A 21,544-nucleotide genomic window follows, 5' to 3' on the forward strand; every position below is an offset into this window, starting at 1 on the left:
CAATGCTTCCATTCCCCATGTTTCTGATCCAAAGGAAGCTGTTTGCTTTTATTGCAATCAAAAAGGGCATTGGAAGAGAACCTACCCACAATATCTACAGGATATCAAAGATGGCAAAGTGAAGCCATCTTCGGCAGGTATTTACACTATTAGTGCCTATTAGTGTGCCGGTTATCCACACACGCTCCACCAACGACCAATAAATCATAATGTGCAATTTCATGGATTAGCATACTTTTCACATTTTTCCTAAAATAACTAGAGTTGGGATTTTTGTAAAATAATGTTCTAGTACTTTCCTTAATAACATTATACTTTTAATGAGATGTAGTTGTCCTATCAAATCCATTCTGGTAACGACCCTTCACTAATCAAGGAAGCGGTGGGTGAGAGTGGACACCCATTCAACTATCATTTTATATGCAGTTTCCTTATACCCCCTTATAGACGAGCTTCGTGAATGAGACATACTAGCGATTTGACTAACCATAGTCTTATACATATATAATATTTAACTTTTGATTATAATATATATATATATATATATATATATATATATATATATATATATATATATAAGGTGTGTTTTAAACTTTTTAAAACTTTAGGGTTTATATATAAATTTCGAAAATTAAGCCATTAATTTTAAATTTAAAATAAACCAAATAACTAGATTTAATATTATAATTAAAAGTTATTGGATAGGGAAAGGGGAAAAAGAGGAAAGGTCCTCCTAAGCAAAACTGGAAGGCAAAGGTCCAAGTCAGGTCATCTAGCAATGGCCCGAAAGCTAAGCCCAATGCTTCCATTCCCCATGTTTCTGATCCAAAGGAAGCTGTTTGCTTTTATTGCAATCAAAAAGGGCATTGGAAGAGAACCTACCCACAATATTTGCAGGATATCAAAGATGGAAAAGTGAAGCCATCTTCGGCAGGTATTCACACTATTTCTTCTAATAACTCATTATCTTCTCGTTCATAGGTCCTTGAAACAGGATGTGGTTTTCACATCTGTTCTGATTTGCAAGGGCTAAGGGAAAGTGAGGAGATAGAGTGAGGAAGGATAAACTTGATCATGGGAAACAAGAAGTCTTAACCAGTGACCAAGACCGGAGTTAATCAACTTTTGCTTAATAATGATGTTAGATTTGATTTATTGATTTGTGCTATTCATCCGAGATAACGAGAAACATTATTTCATTTCATTCATTGTTCAGACAAGGTTTTAAATATTCTCTTAATGATTTGAATGGTTCAATTTTGGTTTATAGGAATAGTGTTTTCGTGTTTGAATCTTTACCTTGTGATGGCGTGTATGAAACAGTGACTTGTGTTGATAGCTTAGGAAATAGTGTGTTTAATATTGACTTGTCTATTAGTGTAGACAAGGCATGCTTGTGGCATTGTCGTCTTGGACACATTAACAAGAAAAGCATAGTCCAACTCCAAAAGGATGGAGTCTTGGAATCATTTGACCCAAAATCAGATGATTTCTGTGAATCTTGTCTTTTGGGAAAGATGAAAAAATCACCATTCACAGGGTCTTGTGAAAGAGGTAAAGGTCAGTTGGATCTCATACACACAGATGTGTGTGGGCCCTTCAGATCAACCACAAGAGATGCTAATGGATTTTATGTGACTTTCACTAATGATTATAGTAGATATGGTTATGTATACTTAATCAAGAATAAGTCAGAAACCTTTGAAAAGTTCAAAGAGTTTAAACATGAGGTCGAAAATCAAGTAGGCAGGAAAATAAAGGTACTTATATCTGATAGAGGGGAAGAGTATCTTAGCATTGAGTTCAACGAGTATCTAAAGGAATGTGGGATAGTCTCACAATTGACTCCTCCTAGGACACCACAGTTAAATGGTGTGGCCGAGAGGCGTAATCGAACCTTGTTAAACATTGTTCGTTCTATGATGAGTTGTGCTCCACTTTCAATTCATTTCTGGGGCTATGCCTTAGAAACAGCCGCCCACATCCTAAATCTTGTCCCAACAAAGAAGGTTCCTCAGCCATATAAGGAGCCTCCTAGTTCACATTATAGGCACTGCTTCTTTTGATGAAACCCTAGGCCAAGAATTGCATACTCCGTCCCTCTCTCTCCTTCTATTTTCCTTCTTGCTAGTTCTTGGGTGTGACTCCATTAGAGGCATTAAATTTATGGTGCTAAGCTTCCAAGAAGATCAAGATCAAGATCAAGATCAAGAGGATTGTCAATTGTTTGCTATAACAATTGTAAGGTATGTAACTCCTAAACCCTAGTTTGTTATTTTCGAAAATGGCCTCTCTCCTCTAGGGTTTTTGTTTTGCAATTCAAAGTTATATGTTCAATAGTTAAAACATAGATCCAAAGTAGGTTGCATGTGAACTTATGAATTGTTTTTCTTGGTTATTTGTTTTACCTAAAACCCATCATTGGTATCAGAGCCCTTATTGTTTTAAATTGAATTGCTATAATAGTTAAATTGAAAATTAGGGTTTATAGCTATTAAACCCTAAAAGGCCAAATTTTCGATTTCTAGGGTTTATAGCTATTAAACCCTAAAAGGCCAAATTTTCGATTTCTAGGGTTTTTGGTTCAAAGGGTTTTCGAAAAACCCTAGCCTCCATGAACCCTAATCGAAATTAGGGTTAGGGTTTTGAAAAACCCTAGCCTCCTCCCTTAAATTTTGAAATGTGCTTATTATTTTTAGGGTTCCTTGTTTTGGATAATTGTTACTTGATTAGATTAATTGGATAATTATCCTTTACCATAATTTTTGAAATTTAGAGGGATAAGGATTAGGATTAAACTAATTGTTTAATTTGATTAGATACTCCTTACAAGATTTAATAAATTAATTAAAAGTTAATTAATAGATAAATATTAAATCTAGTTATTTGGTTTATTTTAAATTTAAAATGAATGGGTTAATTTTCGAAATTTATATATAAACCCTAAAGTTTTAAAAAGTTTAAAACACACCTTATATATATTATAATTAAAAGTTAAATATTATATATGTATAAGACTATGGTCTGTCAAATCGCTAGTATGTCTCATTCACGAAGCTAGTCTATAAGGGGGTATAAGGAAACTGCATATAAAATGGTAGTTGAATGGGTGTCCACTCTCACCCACCGCTTCCTTGATTAGTGGAGGGTCGTTAGCAGAATGGATTTGATAGGACAACTACATCTCATTAAAAGTATAATGTTATTAAAGATAGTACTAGAACATTATTTTACAAAAATCCCAACTTTAGTTATTTTAGGAAAAATCTGAAAAGTATGCTAATCCATGAAATTGCACATTATTCTTTATTGGTCGTTGGTGGAGCGTTTGTGGATAACCGGCACACTAATAGGCACTAATAAAGATTAGTAATGGGTATCTTATAACTATCATTTTGATGGAGAGTGTGTGGTTTACCGGAACATCAATAGTTAATGATAAAGACAATAAGGTTACCAAGCACATTTGCATGGTTATTCACATCTAGTTTATGATCCTCGGTATCCCAGTCACAAATAGTAGAGCATAATCCGAGATTAAAACATGCCATTAAATAGTTTTAATGTATCTCAAAAGAATTAGCAAATTCACTTCGTTTCTTTTGTCTAATGGTGGAATTGGTGAATCGTCATTCACCTACCTTTATAAGATTTGAACTTAGATCTCGGCATCCCATTTCTAAGTTGTATATCGTCATAGTTGGGTCCTAACCTTGATATGATATCTTTGGGTTATTATATTGAGGTGTCTTCAAATCTAACTAAAACTATCTTTCTTTTTAGATGTGTACTCCTGGAAACACTTCTACTTCATCCTCATCTAGCCACAACTTCTCATTACTCAACATTTGCTCCAAAGTCGTTATGGATGGCTCTAACTGTAGCGATTGGAAGCGTAACATCAAGATGGCGCTTAGATTCGAGGACAAAGAGTATGTCCTTGAAAAGGAGCTCAAAGAACTTGATGACTCCAAAGCCACTCCCGAAGAGTATGTTTCCTACAAGAAGTACTATGATGATGCTACCAAAGTGGCATGCATCATGGTCGCAACCATGTCCCCAGAACTGCAAAGGTACTATGAGGACTACTGGCCTTTTGAGATGAACAAGCACCTTATGGAAAAGTACCATAAGTGAGCTCGTCAAGAAAAGTTTGAAGTAGTTAAGTCACTCATGGCTTGCAAGATGAAAGAGGGGGAGTCAGTTGTATCTCATGTGCAAACAATGCAATGCTACATAAAGCGTTTGGTCAAGGTCAACATTCATTTTGATGAGGAATTGGCCATTGACATGGTATTGAACTCATAGCCTGATTGTTATGATCAGTTTATCTTAACTTACCATTTGAACAACACTGAGCAGACACTGGCCCATTTGCACAACTTGTTGCAGACTGCTAAAGCAGGAATGAAGGGTAAAAGTATAGCCTCCACTCTTGCAAGTGCTCCTGTTCTAGCTATTGGATATGGAAAGGGGAAAAAGAGGAAAGGTCCTCCTAAGCAAAACTGGAAGGCAAAGGTCCAAGTCAGGTCATCTAGCAATGGCCCGAAAGCTAAGCCCAATGCTTCCATTCCCCATGTTTCTGATCCAAAGGAAGCTGTTTGCTTTTATTGCAATCAAAAAGGGCATTGGAAGAGAACCTACCCACAATATCTGCAGGATATCAAAGATGGCAAAGTGAAGCCATCTTCGGCAGGTATTTACACTATTTCTTCTAATAACTCATTATCTTCTCGTTCATAGGTCCTTGAAACAGGATGTGGTTTTCACATCTGTTCTGATTTGCAGGGGCTAAGGGAAAGTGAGGAGATAGAGTGAGGAAGGATAAACTTGATCATGGGAAACAAGAAGTCTTAACCAGTAACCAAGATCGGAGTTAATCAACTTTTGCTTAGTAATGATGTTACGTTAGATTTATTGAATTGTTGCTATTCATCCGAGATAACGAGAAACATTATTTCATTTCATGCATTGTTCAGACAAAGTTTTAAATATTCTTTTAATGATTTGAATGGTTCAATTTCAGTTTATAAGAATGGTGTTTTCGTGTTTGAAGCTTTACCTTGTGATGGAGTGTATGAAACAGTGACTTGTGTTGATAACTTAGGAAATAGTTTGTTTAACATTGACTTGTCTATTAGTGTAGACAAGGCATGCTTGTGGCATTATCGTCTTGGACACATTAACAAGAAACGCATAGTCCAACTCCAAAAGGATGGAGTCTTGGAATCATTTGACCCAAAATCAGATGATTTGTGTGAATCTTGTCTTTTGGGAAAGATGAAAAAATCACCATTCACAGGGTCTTGTGAAAGAGGTAAAGATTAGTTGGATCTCATACACACAGATGTGTGTGGGCCCTTCAGATCAACCACAAGAGATGCTAATGGATTTTATGTGACTTTCACTAATGATTATAGTAGATATGGTTATGTATACTTAATCAAGAATAAGTCAGAAACCTTTCAAAAGTTCAAAGAGTTTAAAAATGAGGTCGAAAATCAAGTAGGCAGGAAAATAAAGGTACTTAGATCCGATAGAGGGGAAGAGTATCTTAGCATTGAGTTCAACGAGTATCTAAAGGAATGTGGTATAGTCTCACAATTGACTCCTCCTAGGACACCAAAGTTAAATGGTGTGGCTGAGAGGCGTAATCGAACCTTGTTAAATGTAACGCCCGTAGATCAGGGCTAGTCAATTTAGAGACGATAAACATCAAAAATGACTTTTTGATGGAAGATTATTTAGAAGGATTAATCTTAACCAAGTTGTAGTATATGTCACAAGGTTTCCGTGCATATAAAGAATGCCAAAATCTGAGTTATAACGAAGAAGTTATGACCTGTCGAAGTTTCGCGACAGAACCGACATGACCCAGCGCGACCCAGCGCGATGTAAATAGTGAACTTAAGGTAGATAGATATTTATCCTTAGTGATCTAAACAAGAGTTGAAGATTTATTCGATAGTGTAGCACCTGGTTTCCGGTATGTGAATTTTATTTGAGCATTGCCCTAATTTAGCCTTAGACTCGGCGAGTCATAGGGTCCGACTCGCCGAGTAGGGACGAGACTCAGGACGCGTTTTAAGTAGGCGACTCGACGAGTCCATATCCTGGACTCGGCGAGTCACCGCTGCGGGATGAAACCCTAAGTTTCAAGGGTTTGCACCCTATTTAAACTCTCATTCTGTCCCAACTCGTCCCCATTCACCCCCAGAACTCCCCCTACATCGTTTTCCCTTGTTTCCTTGAGAGTTTGAGGTGTTCTTGGTGTGTTCTTGAAGGTTTTGAAGAGTAAGAGGAGTAGATCAAGAAGAGGAGAAGGAGATCAGCCATCCTTGTGTCATTTCAACATTTCCCTTGAGGTATAACCCGTTTTCCCCTTGATTCTATGCTTAAAATTTCATTTGGGTCCTTCTTGGTCAATTCCCCAAGTTTGCATGTTCATTATATGTTGTAATAAGGCGTTTGGCCTTTGGATCTATGTAAGATTGAGCTCCAGGAGCTCAGATCTGTTAGCTTTTTGGTCTCATGAGGCTTGTTAGCCCTAGATCTACCATTTTGAGACATTTTGAGCCTTATAATCCATATTGGTGAATATCCACACGTAAAGTTGGAAACTTTACGTGTGATTCGTGTCCTAGAAGTCCAGATCTATGAATGGCATGGTCTGGAACCGAGCAAATCGGTATATTTAAGGAGTGCATGGCGACGACTCGGCGAGTCGCATAGGTGACTCGGCGAGTCTAGTCGCGAGTCACCGAATTGGTCCCTTCTTCATGTGTCGAGTTGAGCCTTGAGTCACAGGGGGTGACTCGGTGAGTTAGGAGCTGAACTCACCCATGTTAGGACTCGGCGAGTCAATGCCCTGACTCGGCGAGTCCAAGGCAATCTTCATAGCTCAAGAACAGACTCGGCGAGTTGTTCATACAACTCGGCGAGTCTTAGCATAAAGTGTTCATCGGATGAAGATGAACTCGACGAGTTGTTCATACAACTCGGCGAGTAGGATGAAGGTGTTGAATGGCAGTTAGAAGGTGAACTCGTCGAGTCATAGCCCGACTCGACGAGTAGAACCAGGGACCCAGGGCATTGGTTTGCTAGGGACTCGGCGAGTGGTGATCCACTCGGCGAGTCGGGTCACCTGAAAGTTGACTCCAGCTTTGGCTTAGAGTTAATCCAGGGGTAAAATGGTCATTTTACCTAAAGGTCAGTTAGCGGTGTTTGATTGAGTATGTCGTGGAAATTGCAGCCGGAGGACTCCCGGAGCAGCAGCAGTCAGTCGGTTCCCGATCAGTTCAGCAGCTACTTTGAGGTGAGTTACCTTCCAGTAGCGGTGGGTCTAAGGCCTCAATGCCGACCCACCAGTAGGAGTTGTATGATAGATGATTGTCTTTGTGATATCATCTAAGTTCGTTAGTACCTGACATGTTATATGATAGCTTGATATGCTGTATGTGATAGTAGTAGAGTTTGATTGTTCGGACCGAAGGGTAGTCAGACACCCCAGATACGTCCGACAGTATGTGACGATATGTATGCATGCTGGCTTGTTATGTTATCTGTGATAGTAGTAGTAGGGGTGAAATAGTCCCCGAGGATCGGTTGTTAGGACCGATGGGTAGTTAGCACCCCAGAATGGCTTGACACGGGTAAGACGGCACCCCAGAATGGCCGTATGGGTAGGTCGGCACCCCAGAATGGCCGTACCGGGTAGTCAGGCACCCCAGAATAGCCTGGCAGTATATGTGTTGTGTGTTTGTATGGTATGCGGTACGTTGGGGGAACTCACTAAGCTTTGTGCTTACGTTTACGGTTTTGTTTTCAGGTATCTCTGCATCGAAGGGGAAGGAGCCGGCGCGGTAGCGGCACGTCATACACACATTCTTCGGTTTCCGCATTTATGAGATTTACTGGGATTGTACTCTGATATTTTGATAGGATGTACGGTTTGGCTTTTGAGAACGTGGTTGCAATGTGTTATGGTGTGAACAAACAATGTTTCTTTTTATTACGACAATGTTTTTATTATTAATGTTTTTCTAAAGTAATATCAAAAAAAAAAAAATGGGTCGTTACAAGTTGGTATCAGAGCCCTGGTTTGAGGGATTCGGACACGCCTTCGGGAGTGTTTGGACTCAAACCGAGGGATTGAAAGATTTTTTTTAAAAAGAAATTATTCTTTAAAACCCGGAAAAGAGTCACGAGAAAGAGTAAAGTGTGTGACGTGCGCGACCGGCCGAGCTCAAGTAAGTATTCCCCATAGTACCCATACAAGTTTATGTTATGTTTATCAGCTTATTGAATATTGCATGCTAGAATTGAGCAAACAGCAGTAGGATAGCCTGTTTAGGTTATGCCTGATAGTATGCGCTTAGCATCCTATGTTAAGTGTCGTTTCTTGTTCTAAGAACAGTTTTGGCTTGAGTCTGTTTTTCCTTATCCGAATGCTGCTTGCTTTGTGCTCGGTGGGATTCTGAGTAATGGGAGTGAGCCACTAGGTAAACACGTCACACCACATGTAATCAGGGTTGAATAATCCCAAGGTGTTGGGACTGGCCCTATTGCGCAGCTCTTGTTTGAGTCCAACCGTTGTAGGGACGGGCCTTTCACTTGAAGGATGATCTAATCCTCATCACAGGTGGTGGTGTTTAGGTGGTGGCTAACTGGCATTATGAGGAGACCTACAGCAGCTGAGGACCAGTTGTGTTGAACTTGAATTCTCCCTAGGGCGAGCCTAGGGTGAGAATATCGGAGAGTAGCAGTAGTAGAGGGGAGTTGGTGGAGTCGAGGAATTCCTCGGAGAAGGTACGGATAGATGTGGAAGGTAGTATGGGCCCGTACTACTGAAAGCAGAGGATCCGTACCCGAGCCGAGGAAGGCCAAGACGAGACCAAGGAACCTGTAAGTAGTTGAGATCCCTCAGAAAGTAGCAGTACCACTAATGATTATTATTAATGTTTTGCAGAATGGTGGTACTTCGTCCGAGACCGGCAGATGGCGGGTCAGGAGAGGGGTCAGGTTCGGGACCTGGCACCGAGCCGATTGAGGAGAGGCTACGTGAGTTCATCACGTCGGAGATCACTAGGGGCATCCTTGAGTCGACCCCCATCATCTTTGGGTCGATCAAGGAAGGGATCGTGGAGATGATGGAGGATCGTCTACGGGCATTCAGGAGCGACTTGGCCTCTAGCCAGTCAGGATCTCGCACACTGTCCTTCAAGGACTTCAGGAGCAGTGGTGCGCCGGATTTCCATGGGGTGAAGGACCCCATTGTCGCCAGGCGGTGGATTGCGGATATCGAGTCCGCCCAGTTGATCAGCTTCTGCCCCGAGGGGTCGAAGGTGAGGTACGCAGCAGGGTGTTTACGGGACCGGGCCCGAGATTGGTGGGAGTCAGTGGGTGACTCGATGGGAGCCTCGGCTATCGAGGCAATGACCTGGTCGGACTTTGTGGCTAGGTTCAGGACAGAGTATGCGCCGGCGGTCGAGCTTCAGCAGCTGGCCAGGGAGTTCTTAGACATGAGGCAGACGACAGAGACCGTGGCGGAGATCACCGCCAAGTTTCGGGAGAGGGCTTTATTGGTGCCCCAGTATGCAGGTGACGAGGATATGAGGAGGACTCGTTACCATGATATGCTACGAGCTGACATTCGGGAGCATGTTAGTTTTTCGGCTTGCCCTACCCTGGACTCCATGATTGCCAGGGCTAGAGAGAGAGAGATAGATTTGGAGCACATCCGGAAACGGAAACTTGAGAATGGTCAGTCATCGGGGGCTTCGGGGAAGAAGCCCAAGGGATCAGATGGGAGGCCGAAAGGCCAGTCGGGACCGAGCCGCTGCGGGAGGTGCGGCAGGCCGCACGAGGGGGCGTGCAGGATGGGATCGTCAGGCTGCTACAAGTGCGGCAAGTTTGGGCATATCAGCAGGGATTGCACTGCTCCTGCGACCGTTATTCAGACATCGGAGTTGCTGTGTTTCCACTGCAACCAGAAGGGCCACAAGAGGGCCAATTGCCCCATGTTGACAGCTTCAGCGCCAGTGAAGGCGCCAGCTCCAGCGACCCTGCGGATCACGGATGGCCGTCAGGGCAAGGCAGAGGCTCCAGTGGTGAGGAGTCGGGCATTTCAGTTGACTGCCGAGGAGGCACGCGCCGCGCCCGATGTGGTGACGGGTATGATTCCTTCCTTCTATCTTTTATTTTACGTTGTTATGATATTGATATGTGCTCCGTGTGTATATATGTGTATTAGGATCGTTCCATGTGAACGGCATCCCGGTTCAGGTATTGTTCGACTCGGGTGCATCCCGATCGTTCGTTTCTCTTGCTCTTAGCAAGAGATTCCATGAGACTTCAGGCGAGTTAGATTGCCCGTTAGAGGTAGAGATTGCCGATGATCGATCGGTGCGAGCATCGATGGTGTTTTGAGATTGTGTCCTGCGACTGTTTGAGGAGTGTTACCTGGTAGACTTGGTTCCCATTCCATTGCGTGGGAACAAGGTGATTATTGGTATGGATTGGCTGAGCCCTAATGGGGCAGTGATAGATTGCGCACAACAGCTAGTGCGAGTCAAGACCCCAAGCGGGGGAGAGTTAGTGATTCATGGAGAGCGGCCACAGTGTGGACCCACTGTGTGTTCAGCAGCGAGGGCTAGGCGCTACCTTCAGCAGGGATGCGCGGGTTATGTCGCGTACGTGATGGACACCCGGGAGGCGGGTAAGGCGACCGTGAGCGAGGTCCTGGTGGTTCGAGATTTTGCTGATGTTTTTCCGGAAGAACTACCTGGGATACCTCCAGAGCGACAGGTGGAGTTCAGGATTGACCTCGTTCCCGGTGCGGCTCCGATAGCCAAAGCACCGTATCGGTTGGCTCCTCCCGAGATGCAGGAGTTGTCTACGCAGCTGCAGGAGCTGCTGGACAAGGGATTTATTCGGCCGAGCAGTTCGCCCTGGGGAGCCCCGATTCTGTTTGTGAAGAAGAAGGATGGGTCGCATCGGATGTGTATAGATTATCGGGAGCTGAACAAGGTAACGGTGAAGAACCGTTACCCGCTTCCGAGGATTGATGACCTCTTTGACCAGCTTCAGGGCGCATCTTGGTTCTCCAAGATTGATTTGCGTTCGGGTTATCATCAGATGAGGGTCAGGGAGGAGGATATGCAGAAGACCGCGTTTCGGACGCGCTATGGCCATTACGAGTTTGTGGTGATGCCGTTTGGGCTCACCAATGCTCCTGCCGCGTTCATGGACCTCATGAACCGTGTATGCAGACCGATGCTGGACCGGTCTGTGATAGTCTTTATCGATGATATCTTGGTTTATTCCAAGACCCGGGAGGATCATGAGGAGCATTTGAGAGAGGTGTTAGAGACCCTGAGGAGGGAGAGCTTGTATGCCAAGTTCTCCAAGTGTGAGTTTTGGTTGCGCGAGGTGCAATTTCTGGGGCACCTCGTCAACCAGAACGGGATTCTGGTCGATCCGGCCAAGGTCGAGGCCGTGATGAGATGGGAGGTTCCGAAGTCCCCATCTGAGATTCGGAGCTTCCTAGGATTGGCAGGCTACTATCGGAGATTTATCCAGGATTTCTCCAAGATAGCCGTGCCCCTGACGCGGCTGACGAAGAAAGCCGTGGTCTTTCGATGGGGACCCGAGCAGCAGGCTGCATTTGAGACGCTGAGACAGAGATTGTGTGAGGCGCCGATCTTAGCCCTGCCAAAGGGCGTAGAGGATTTCGTGGTTTATTGCGATGCGTCCATTTCTGGGTTGGGCGCGGTGCTGATGCAAAGGGGGCATGTCATTGCTTACGCTTCGAGGCAGCTCAAGCCTCACGAGGCGAACTACCCGACGCACGATTTGGAGCTGGGGGCGGTGGTATTTGCTCTCAAGATTTGGCGACATTACCTCTATGGGGTTCGGTGTACCATCTACACGGACCACAAGAGCTTGAGGTACCTCATGGACCAGCCGAATCTGAACATGAGGCAGCGTCGGTGGTTGGATGTGGTGAAGGATTATGATTGCGAGATCCTTTACCACCCGGGAAAGGCCAATGTGGTGGCCGATGCGCTTAGCCGCAAGGCGGCGCCGATCAGGGACGCCTGTTTGAGGATGACTGTGGTGACTCCCCTGTTGGAGCAGATTCGGGAAGCTCAACAGGAGGCTATCAAGGAGGAGCATCGGAAGAGCGAGCGCGTAGTAGGTCAGGTCTCCTCCTTCGATTATGATAGCCGAGGGTTATTGACACTACACCGTAGGGTGTGGGTGCCGTATCACGGGGGCGTGCGCCAGATTTTGATGGAGGAGGCGCACAAGTCCTGATTCTCTATTCATCCCGGGGCGACGAAGATGTATAGGGATCTTTGTCTAGACTATTGGTGGCCCTGCATGAAGCGGGATGTGGCATGGTACGTCGAGCGGTGCTTGACCTGCAGGAAAGTCAAGGCCGAACATCAGAGGCCGCATGGCAAGATGCAGCCGTTGGACATTCCACTGTGGAAGTGGGAAGATATCACGATGGATTTTATCACGAAGCTTCCCAGGACCGCGCGTGGAGTGGATTCGATTTGGGTCATCGTGGATAGATTGACCAAGAGTGCTCACTTTATTCCGATTCCGGAGAGCATATCGGCCGAGAAATTGGCCGACATCTATATCAGGGAGATTGTGGCACGACATGGGGTGCCAGTATCGGTGATCTCGGACAGGGATGTGCGTTTTACTTCCAGGTTTTGGAAGAGATTCCATGACGAGTTGGGCACTCGTCTGCATTTCAGCACCGCCTTTCACCCGCAGACAGATGGACAGAGTGAGCAGACCATCCAGACTTTGGAGGACATGTTGCGGGCGTGTGTTCTGGATTTCGGTGGTAGCTGGGATACCTATCTTCCTTTGGCCGAGTTCTCCTACAACAACAGCTATCACGCGAGTATTGACCGCCCTCCCTTCGAGATGTTGTACGGACGGAGGTGTAGGACCCCGATATGCTGGGGTGAGGTTGGCCAGAGGGTTATGGGAAGCACCGAAGTGGTGCTCAAGACGACTGAGAGGATACAGCAGGTCCGGAGCAGGCTTCAGACTGCTCAGAGTCGACAGAAAAGTTATGCCGACAAGCGTCGATCCGATTTAGAGTTCCAGGTCGGGGATATGGTCCTCCTGAAGGTGTCACCGTGGAAAGGCGTCATCCGATTCAGGAAGCGGGGCAAGTTGGGCCCGCGATTCATCGGACCGTTCAGGGTCTTAGCCCGGGTGGGCAAGGTAGCATATAGGCTGGATCTGCCAGCCGAGCTTAGCCAGATCCACAGCACTTTCCATGTTTCGCAGTTGCGGAAGTGCCTAGTGGACGATTCTGCAGTAGTACCTTTGGAGGATATTCAGGTTGATGACAGCCTGAACTACATCGAGCGCCCAGTCGCAATCCTCGACAGGAAGTCGAAGGATTTAAGGAACAAGAGGGTGGAGCTAGTGAAGGTGCAATGGCGGCACCGCAAGGGTTCAGAGTGGACTTGGGAGCCGGTAGACGAGATGATGGAGCACTACCCCGAGCTGTTTCAGGATCGGGCAGCAGACTTCGAGGACGAAGTCTAAAATAAGTGGGGGAGATTTGTAGCACCTGGTTTCCGGTATGTGAATTTTATTTGAGCATTGCCCTAATTTAGCCTTAGACTCGGCGAGTCATAGGGTCCGACTCGCCGAGTAGGGACGAGACTCAGGACGCGTTTTAAGTAGGCGACTCGACGAGTCCATATCCTGGACTCGGCGAGTCACCGCTGCGGGATGAAACCCTAAGTTTCAAGGGTTTGCACCCTATTTAAACTCTCATTCTGTCCCAACTCGTCCCCATTCACCCCCAGAACTCCCCCTACATCGTTTTCCCTTGTTTCCTTGAGAGTTTGAGGTGTTCTTGGTGTGTTCTTGAAGGTTTTGAAGAGTAAGAGGAGTAGATCAAGAAGAGGAGAAGGAGATCAGCCATCCTTGTGTCATTTCAACATTTCCCTTGAGGTATAACCCGTTTTCCCCTTGATTCTATGCTTAAAATTTCATTTGGGTCCTTCTTGGTCAATTCCCCAAGTTTGCATGTTCATTATATGTTGTAATAAGGCGTTTGGCCTTTGGATCTATGTAAGATTGAGCTCCAGGAGCTCAGATCTGTTAGCTTTTTGGTCTCATGAGGCTTGTTAGCCCTAGATCTACCATTTTGAGACATTTTGAGCCTTATAATCCATATTGGTGAATATCCACACGTAAAGTTGGAAACTTTACGTGTGATTCGTGTCCTAGAAGTCCAGATCTATGAATGGCATGGTCTGGAACCGAGCAAATCGGTATATTTAAGGAGTGCATGGCGACGACTCGGCGAGTCGCATAGGTGACTCGGCGAGTCTAGTCGCGAGTCACCGAATTGGTCCCTTCTTCATGTGTCGAGTTGAGCCTTGAGTCACAGGGGGTGACTCGGTGAGTTAGGAGCTGAACTCACCCATGTTAGGACTCGGCGAGTCAATGCCCTGACTCGGCGAGTCCAAGGCAATCTTCATAGCTCAAGAACAGACTCGGCGAGTTGTTCATACAACTCGGCGAGTCTTAGCATAAAGTGTTCATCGGATGAAGATGAACTCGACGAGTTGTTCATACAACTCGGCGAGTAGGATGAAGGTGTTGAATGGCAGTTAGAAGGTGAACTCGTCGAGTCATAGCCCGACTCGACGAGTAGAACCAGGGACCCAGGGCATTGGTTTGCTAGGGACTCGGCGAGTGGTGATCCACTCGGCGAGTCGGGTCACCTGAAAGTTGACTCCAGCTTTGGCTTAGAGTTAATCCAGGGGTAAAATGGTCATTTTACCTAAAGGTCAGTTAGCGGTGTTTGATTGAGTATGTCGTGGAAATTGCAGCCGGAGGACTCCCGGAGCAGCAGCAGTCAGTCGGTTCCCGATCAGTTCAGCAGCTACTTTGAGGTGAGTTACCTTCCAGTAGCGGTGGGTCTAAGGCCTCAATGCCGACCCACCAGTAGGAGTTGTATGATAGATGATTGTCTTTGTGATATCATCTAAGTTCGTTAGTACCTGACATGTTATATGATAGCTTGATATGCTGTATGTGATAGTAGTAGAGTTTGATTGTTCGGACCGAAGGGTAGTCAGACACCCCAGATACGTCCGACAGTATGTGACGATATGTATGCATGCTGGCTTGTTATGTTATCTGTGATAGTAGTAGTAGGGGTGAAATAGTCCCCGAGGATCGGTTGTTAGGACCGATGGGTAGTTAGCACCCCAGAATGGCTTGACACGGGTAAGACGGCACCCCAGAATGGCCGTATGGGTAGGTCGGCACCCCAGAATGGCCGTACCGGGTAGTCAGGCACCCCAGAATAGCCTGGCAGTATATGTGTTGTGTGTTTGTATGGTATGCGGTACGTTGGGGGAACTCACTAAGCTTTGTGCTTACGTTTACGGTTTTGTTTTCAGGTATCTCTGCATCGAAGGGGAAGGAGCCGGCGCGGTAGCGGCACGTCATACACACATTCTTCGGTTTCCGCATTTATGAGATTTACTGGGATTGTACTCTGATATTTTGATAGGATGTACGGTTTGGCTTTTGAGAACGTGGTTGCAATGTGTTATGGTGTGAACAAACAATGTTTCTTTTTATTACGACAATGTTTTTATTATTAATGTTTTTCTAAAGTAATATCAAAAAAAAAAATGGGTCGTTACAGATAGTAGTCCATCGATAAAAAGACAGACGAAAACGGAGTTCAGATGAAGGAGTTATGAATTTCGAGCGGAGTTTTCCTATCCTGGCCTACTAAAGATAATATATAACTAATATACTTATAATATATTAAAAATAAAGTCAAAACTAGCCAATGGAGTCTAAACAAGAGTTGTAGATCATAATCTCACCTTCGCGTCGATATAAAGAACGTCGAAAACGGAGTTCGTATGCGAAAGTTATGAATTTCTGAAGTTCGGGGCGCGAAACCCCAAAACTGTCAGAGCCCACGACATGGAACAAGGTTGCCATGACGTGGCAAGTGTCCTGACACCTCCGGGAGGCCCCCAGATGCAACTTGGGATGACGCATGCAGTGACGACCAAGCCCACGACGTGGAACAAGGTTGCCACGACGTGGCAAGGGCCAAATTTGCCCTATAAATAGATTTGAAGGGCCAGCCATTTAGGGTTGCCAATTTCTTCTCTTCTCTCTCCCGTTTTGCATCGTTTTGCGTGCCAGAAATACCCCGAAGCCCCGATATTATTCTCTAGCCCCGAGGCAAGTCCCGAGATCCCGAAGATCCCGAGAAGTGCGGTTCCCGAGCCGAAGCTCTGCCCGCGAGAAGTTCGATTTTTGTGGAGATCTTCCAGATCTGCTGTGGATTACTACTTCTGCAAGTTGTAGTGCTGTCCGATCATCTTCTGATCAAGTGAGTGTGTGGTTACTTTCTTCTAACGCATAAATACGAAGTATTTTATACGAAATACGTGTTATGTGTATATTTTGTTGTTATATGTGTGAATGTATATTCACTTTCTTCTACCACATAGATATGAAGTATTTGCTATGAAGTATGTGCTAGGTGTTTATACATTGTTTGTTTACTTGAGATAAATGTTGAAATAATGTGTTATACATGTTTTAAAAGATTTAAACTTTATATGTGTTTGCATCTACAAATATGTTGGGTAGAACATGGGTAGATGAAATAGCTGATGTGAGACGAAATAATAGGTGTTTTGAACTCAATGTGTTCATTAGGTATTTTGAACTATATGTGTTCACTTGGTGTCCTTGAACTCAATGTGTTCATTAGGTATTTTGAACTATATGTGTTCATTAAGTATTTTAGAACTCAGTGTGTTCATTAGGTATTTTTGAACTCTACGTGTTCACTTGGTGTTTGGACTCAATGTGTTCATTATGTATTTTTGAACTCTACGTGCTCACTTGGTGTTTGGACTCAATGTGTTCATTAGGTATTTTAGAACTCTATGTGTTCACTTAGTGTTTGGACTCAATGTGTTCATTAGTTATTTCCGAACTCTATGTGTTCACTTGGGATTTTTGGACTCAATGTGTTCATTAAGTATTTTTGAACTAGATGTGTTCACTTGGTGTTGTTGAACTGAGTGTGTTCACTAAGTGTTTTAGAACTAAGTATTCACCAGATGTTTTGAATTAATTGTTCACTAGGAGTGTTAGAACTAGGTGTTTATTAAGTATGTTGAACTAAGTGTTTACCAGTCGTAATTTGTGGACCTTGGCTGTGGTGGACTTTGTGTCAATTCCTTAGGTCAATCCTTAGGAATAAATGAATGAAGGATAGTGGATTCTTAGGGTAAACCCTTGAGAAAATAAAGGAGATAATGGGAATGAGTATTTGGGTTGATTGTTTGATAATTCAATATAATAAATGTATTATTGTGGGTTGAAAACCCTACATGCTCACCAGGCTCCCAAGCCTGACCCACTCAGTTTTCTTTGCATTACAGGTAATGGCACAAGAGTATAAATTGGTGGACTTGATGAGAGATTTTGGATTATAGATCAGTAGTTACAAATAACTGTTGTAAGGTCTATTTTATATTGTTTATGCTTTTGGTCTGTATCGGAACATGACATCCCAAGGTTTTATTATTTAATGAAAACACATTCTCTTTGAGGAACGTTTTGATAAATTTTATCATATTTTGTTTGGGAACAAATTCCGCAACCGTTTTCTTTAAACGATTACTCTGATTTTAAAATAAAGCATAAACAAACCGGTCTTTTCTGGCCGAGAAATTGGGGATGTCACATTAAACATGGTTCGTTCTATGATGAGTCGTGCTCCACTTTCAATTCATTTCCAGGGCTATGACTTAGAAACAGCCGCCCACATCCTAAATCTTGTCCCAACAAAGAAGGTTCCTAAGCCATATAAGGAGCCTACTGGTTCACATTATAGGCACTCCTTATTTTGAAGAAACCCTAGGCCGAGAATTGCATACTCCGTCCCTCTCTCTCCTTCTAGTTTCCTTCTTGCTAGTTCTTGGGTGTGACTCCATTTGAGGCATTACATTTATGGTGCTAAGCTTCCAAGAAGATCAAGATCAAGATCAAGAGGATTGTAAATTGTTTGCTATAACAATTGAAAGGTATGTAACTCCTAAACCCTAGTTTGTTATTTTTGAAAATAGCCTCTCTCCTCTAGGGTTCTTGTTTTGCAATTTAAAGTTATATTTTCAATAGTTAAAACATAGATCCAAAGTAGGTTGCATGTGAAGATTGGAATTGTTTTTCTTGGTTATTTGTTTTACCTAAAACCCATCAGTGGTATCAGAGCCATTATTGTTTTAAATTGAATTGCTATAATAATTGAATTGCAAATTAGGGTTTATAGCTATTAAACCCTAAAAGGCCAAATTTTCGATTTCTAGGGTTTTTGGTTCAAAGGGTTTTCGAAAAACCCTAGCCTCCATGAACCCTAATCGAAATTAGGGTTAGGGTTTCGAAAAACCCTAGCCTCCTCCCTTGAATTTCAAAATATGCTTAGTATTTTTAGGGTTCCTTGTTTTAGATAATTGTTACTTGATTAGATTAATTGGATAATTATCCTTTACCCTAATTTTTGAAATTTAGAGGGATAAGGATTAGGATTAAATTAACTGTTTAATTTGATTAGATAATCCTTACAAGATTTAATAAATTAATTAAATGTTAATTAATAGATAAATATTAAATCTAATTATTTGGTTTATTTTAAATTTAAAATTAATGGCTTAATTTTCGAAATTTATATATAAACCCTAAAGTCTTAAAAAGTTTAAAACACACCTTATATATATATATATATATATATATATATATATATATATATATATTATAATTAAAAGTTAAATATTATATATGTATAAGACTTCGGTCATTCAAATCGCTAGTATGCCTCATTCATGAAGCTAGTCTATAAGGGGGTATAAGGAAACTGCATATAAAATGGTAGTTGAATGGGTGTCCACTCTCACCCACCGCTTCCTTGATTAGTGGAGGGTCGTTTGCAGAATGGATTTGATAGGACAACTACATCTCATTAAAAGTATAATGTTATTAAAGAAAGTACTAGAACATTATTTTACAAAAATCCCAACTCTGGTTATTTTAGGAAAAATATGAAAAGTATGCTAATCCATGAAATTGCACATTTTGCTTTATTGGTCGTTGGTGGAGCGTGTGTGGATAATCAGCACACTAATAGGCAGTAATAAAGAGTAGTAATGGGTATCTTATAACTATCATTTTGATGGAGCGTGTGTGGTTGACCGGAACATCAATAGTTAATGATAAAGACAATAAGGTTACCAAGCACATTTGCATGGTTATTCACATCTAGTTTATGATCCTCGGTATCCCAATCAAAAATAGTAGAGCATAATCCGAGATTAAAACATGTCATTAAATAGTTTTAATGTATCTCAAAATAATTAGGAATTTCGCTTCGTTTATTTTGTCTAATTGTGGAATTGGTGAATCGCCATTCACCTACCTTTATGAGATCTGAACTTAGATCTCGGCATCCCATTTATATGTTGTATATCGTCATAGTTGGGTCCTAACCTTGATATGATATCTTTGGGTTATTATATTGAGGTGTCTTGAAATTTAACTAAAACTATCTTTCTTTTCAGATGTGTACTCCTGGAAACACTTCTACTTCATCCTCAACCAGCCATAACTTCTCTTTACTCAACATTTGCTCCAAAGTCGTTATGGATGGTTCTAACTGTAACGATTGGATGCATAACATCAAGATGGCGCTTAGATTCGAGGACAAATAGTATGTCCTTGAAAAGGAGCTCAAAGAACTTGATGAGTCCAAAGCCACTCCCAAAGATTATGTTTCCTACAAGAAGCACTATGATGATGCTACCAAAGTGGCATGCATCATGGTCGTAACCATATCCCCAGAACTGCAAAGGTACTATGAGGACTACTGGCCTTTTGAGATGAACAAGGACCTTATAGAAAAGTACCATAAGTGAGCTCGTGAAGAAAAGTTTGAAGTAGTCAAGTCACTCATGGCTTGCAAGATGAAAGAAGGGGAGTCGGTTGTATCTCATGTGCAAAGAATGCAACGCTACATAGAGCGTTTGGTCAAGCTCAACATTCATTTGGATGAGGAATTGGCCATTGACATGGTCTTGAACTCATTGCCTGATTTTATGGTCAGTTTATCTTAACTTACCATTTGAACAACACTGAGGGGACACTGGCCCAATTACACAACTTGTTGCAGACTGCTAAAGCAGGAATGAAGGGTAAAAGTATAGCCTCCACTCCTGCAAGTGCTCCTGTTCTAGCTATTGGACAGGGAAAGGGGAAAAAGAGGAAAGGTCCTCCTAAGCAAAACTAGAAGGCAAAGGTCCAAGTCGGGTCATCTAGCAATGGCCCGAAAGCTAAGCCCAATGCTTCCATTCCCCATGTTTCTGATCCAAAGGAAGTTGTTTGTTGTTATTGCAATCAAAAAGGGCATTGGAAGAGAACCTACCCACAATATCTGCAGGATATCAAAGATGGCAAAGTGAAGCCATCTTCGGCAGGTATTTACACTATTTCTTCTAATAACTCATTATCTTCTCGTTCATGGATCCTTGACACAGGATGTGGTTTTCACTTCTATTCTGATTTGCAGGGAGTGAGGAAGGATAAACTTGATCATGGGAAACAAGAAGTCCTCACCAGCGACCAAGATCGGAGTTTATCAACTTTTGCTTAGTAATGATGTTAAATTAGATTTATTGAATTGTTGCTATTCGTCTGAGATGACGAGAAACATTATTTCATTTCATGCATTGTTCAGACATGGTTTTAAATATTCTCTTAATGATTTGAATGGTTCTATTTCGGTTTATAAGAATGGTGTTTTCGTGTTTGAAGCTTTACCTGTGATGGCGTGTATGAAACAGTGACTTGTGTTGATAGCTTAGAAATAGTGTGTTTAATATTGACTTGTCTAATAGTGTAGACAAGGCATGCTTGTGGCATTGTTGTCTTGGACACATTAACAAGAAACGCATAGTCCAACTCCAAAAGGATGGAGTCTTGGAATCATTTGACCCAAAATCAGATGATCTGTGGGAATCTTGTCTTTTGGGAAAGATGACAAAATCACCATTCACAGGGTTTTGTGAAAGAGGTAAAGGTCTGTTGGATCTCATACACACAGATGTGTGTGGGCCCTTCAGATCAACCACAAGAGATGCTAATCGATTTTAGGTGACTTTCACGGATGATTATAGTAGATATGGTTATGTATACTTAATCAAGCATAAGTCAAAAAACTTTGAAAAGTTCAAAGAGTTTAAACATGAGGTCGAAAATCAAGTAGGCAGGAAAATAAAGTTACTTAGATCCGATAAAAGTGGAGAGTGTCTTAGCATTGAGTTCAACGAGTATCTAAAGGAATGTGGGATAGTCTCACAATTGACTCCTCCTAGGACACCACAGTTAAATGGTGTGGCCGAGAGGCGTAATCGAACCTTGTTAAACATGGTTCGTTCTATGATGAGTCATG

Source organism: Lactuca serriola, chromosome 6, assembly GCF_051521515.1.
Source record: "Lactuca serriola cultivar US96UC23 chromosome 6, Lser_US96UC23_V15, whole genome shotgun sequence".
Lineage (NCBI taxonomy): Eukaryota > Viridiplantae > Streptophyta > Magnoliopsida > Asterales > Asteraceae > Lactuca > Lactuca serriola.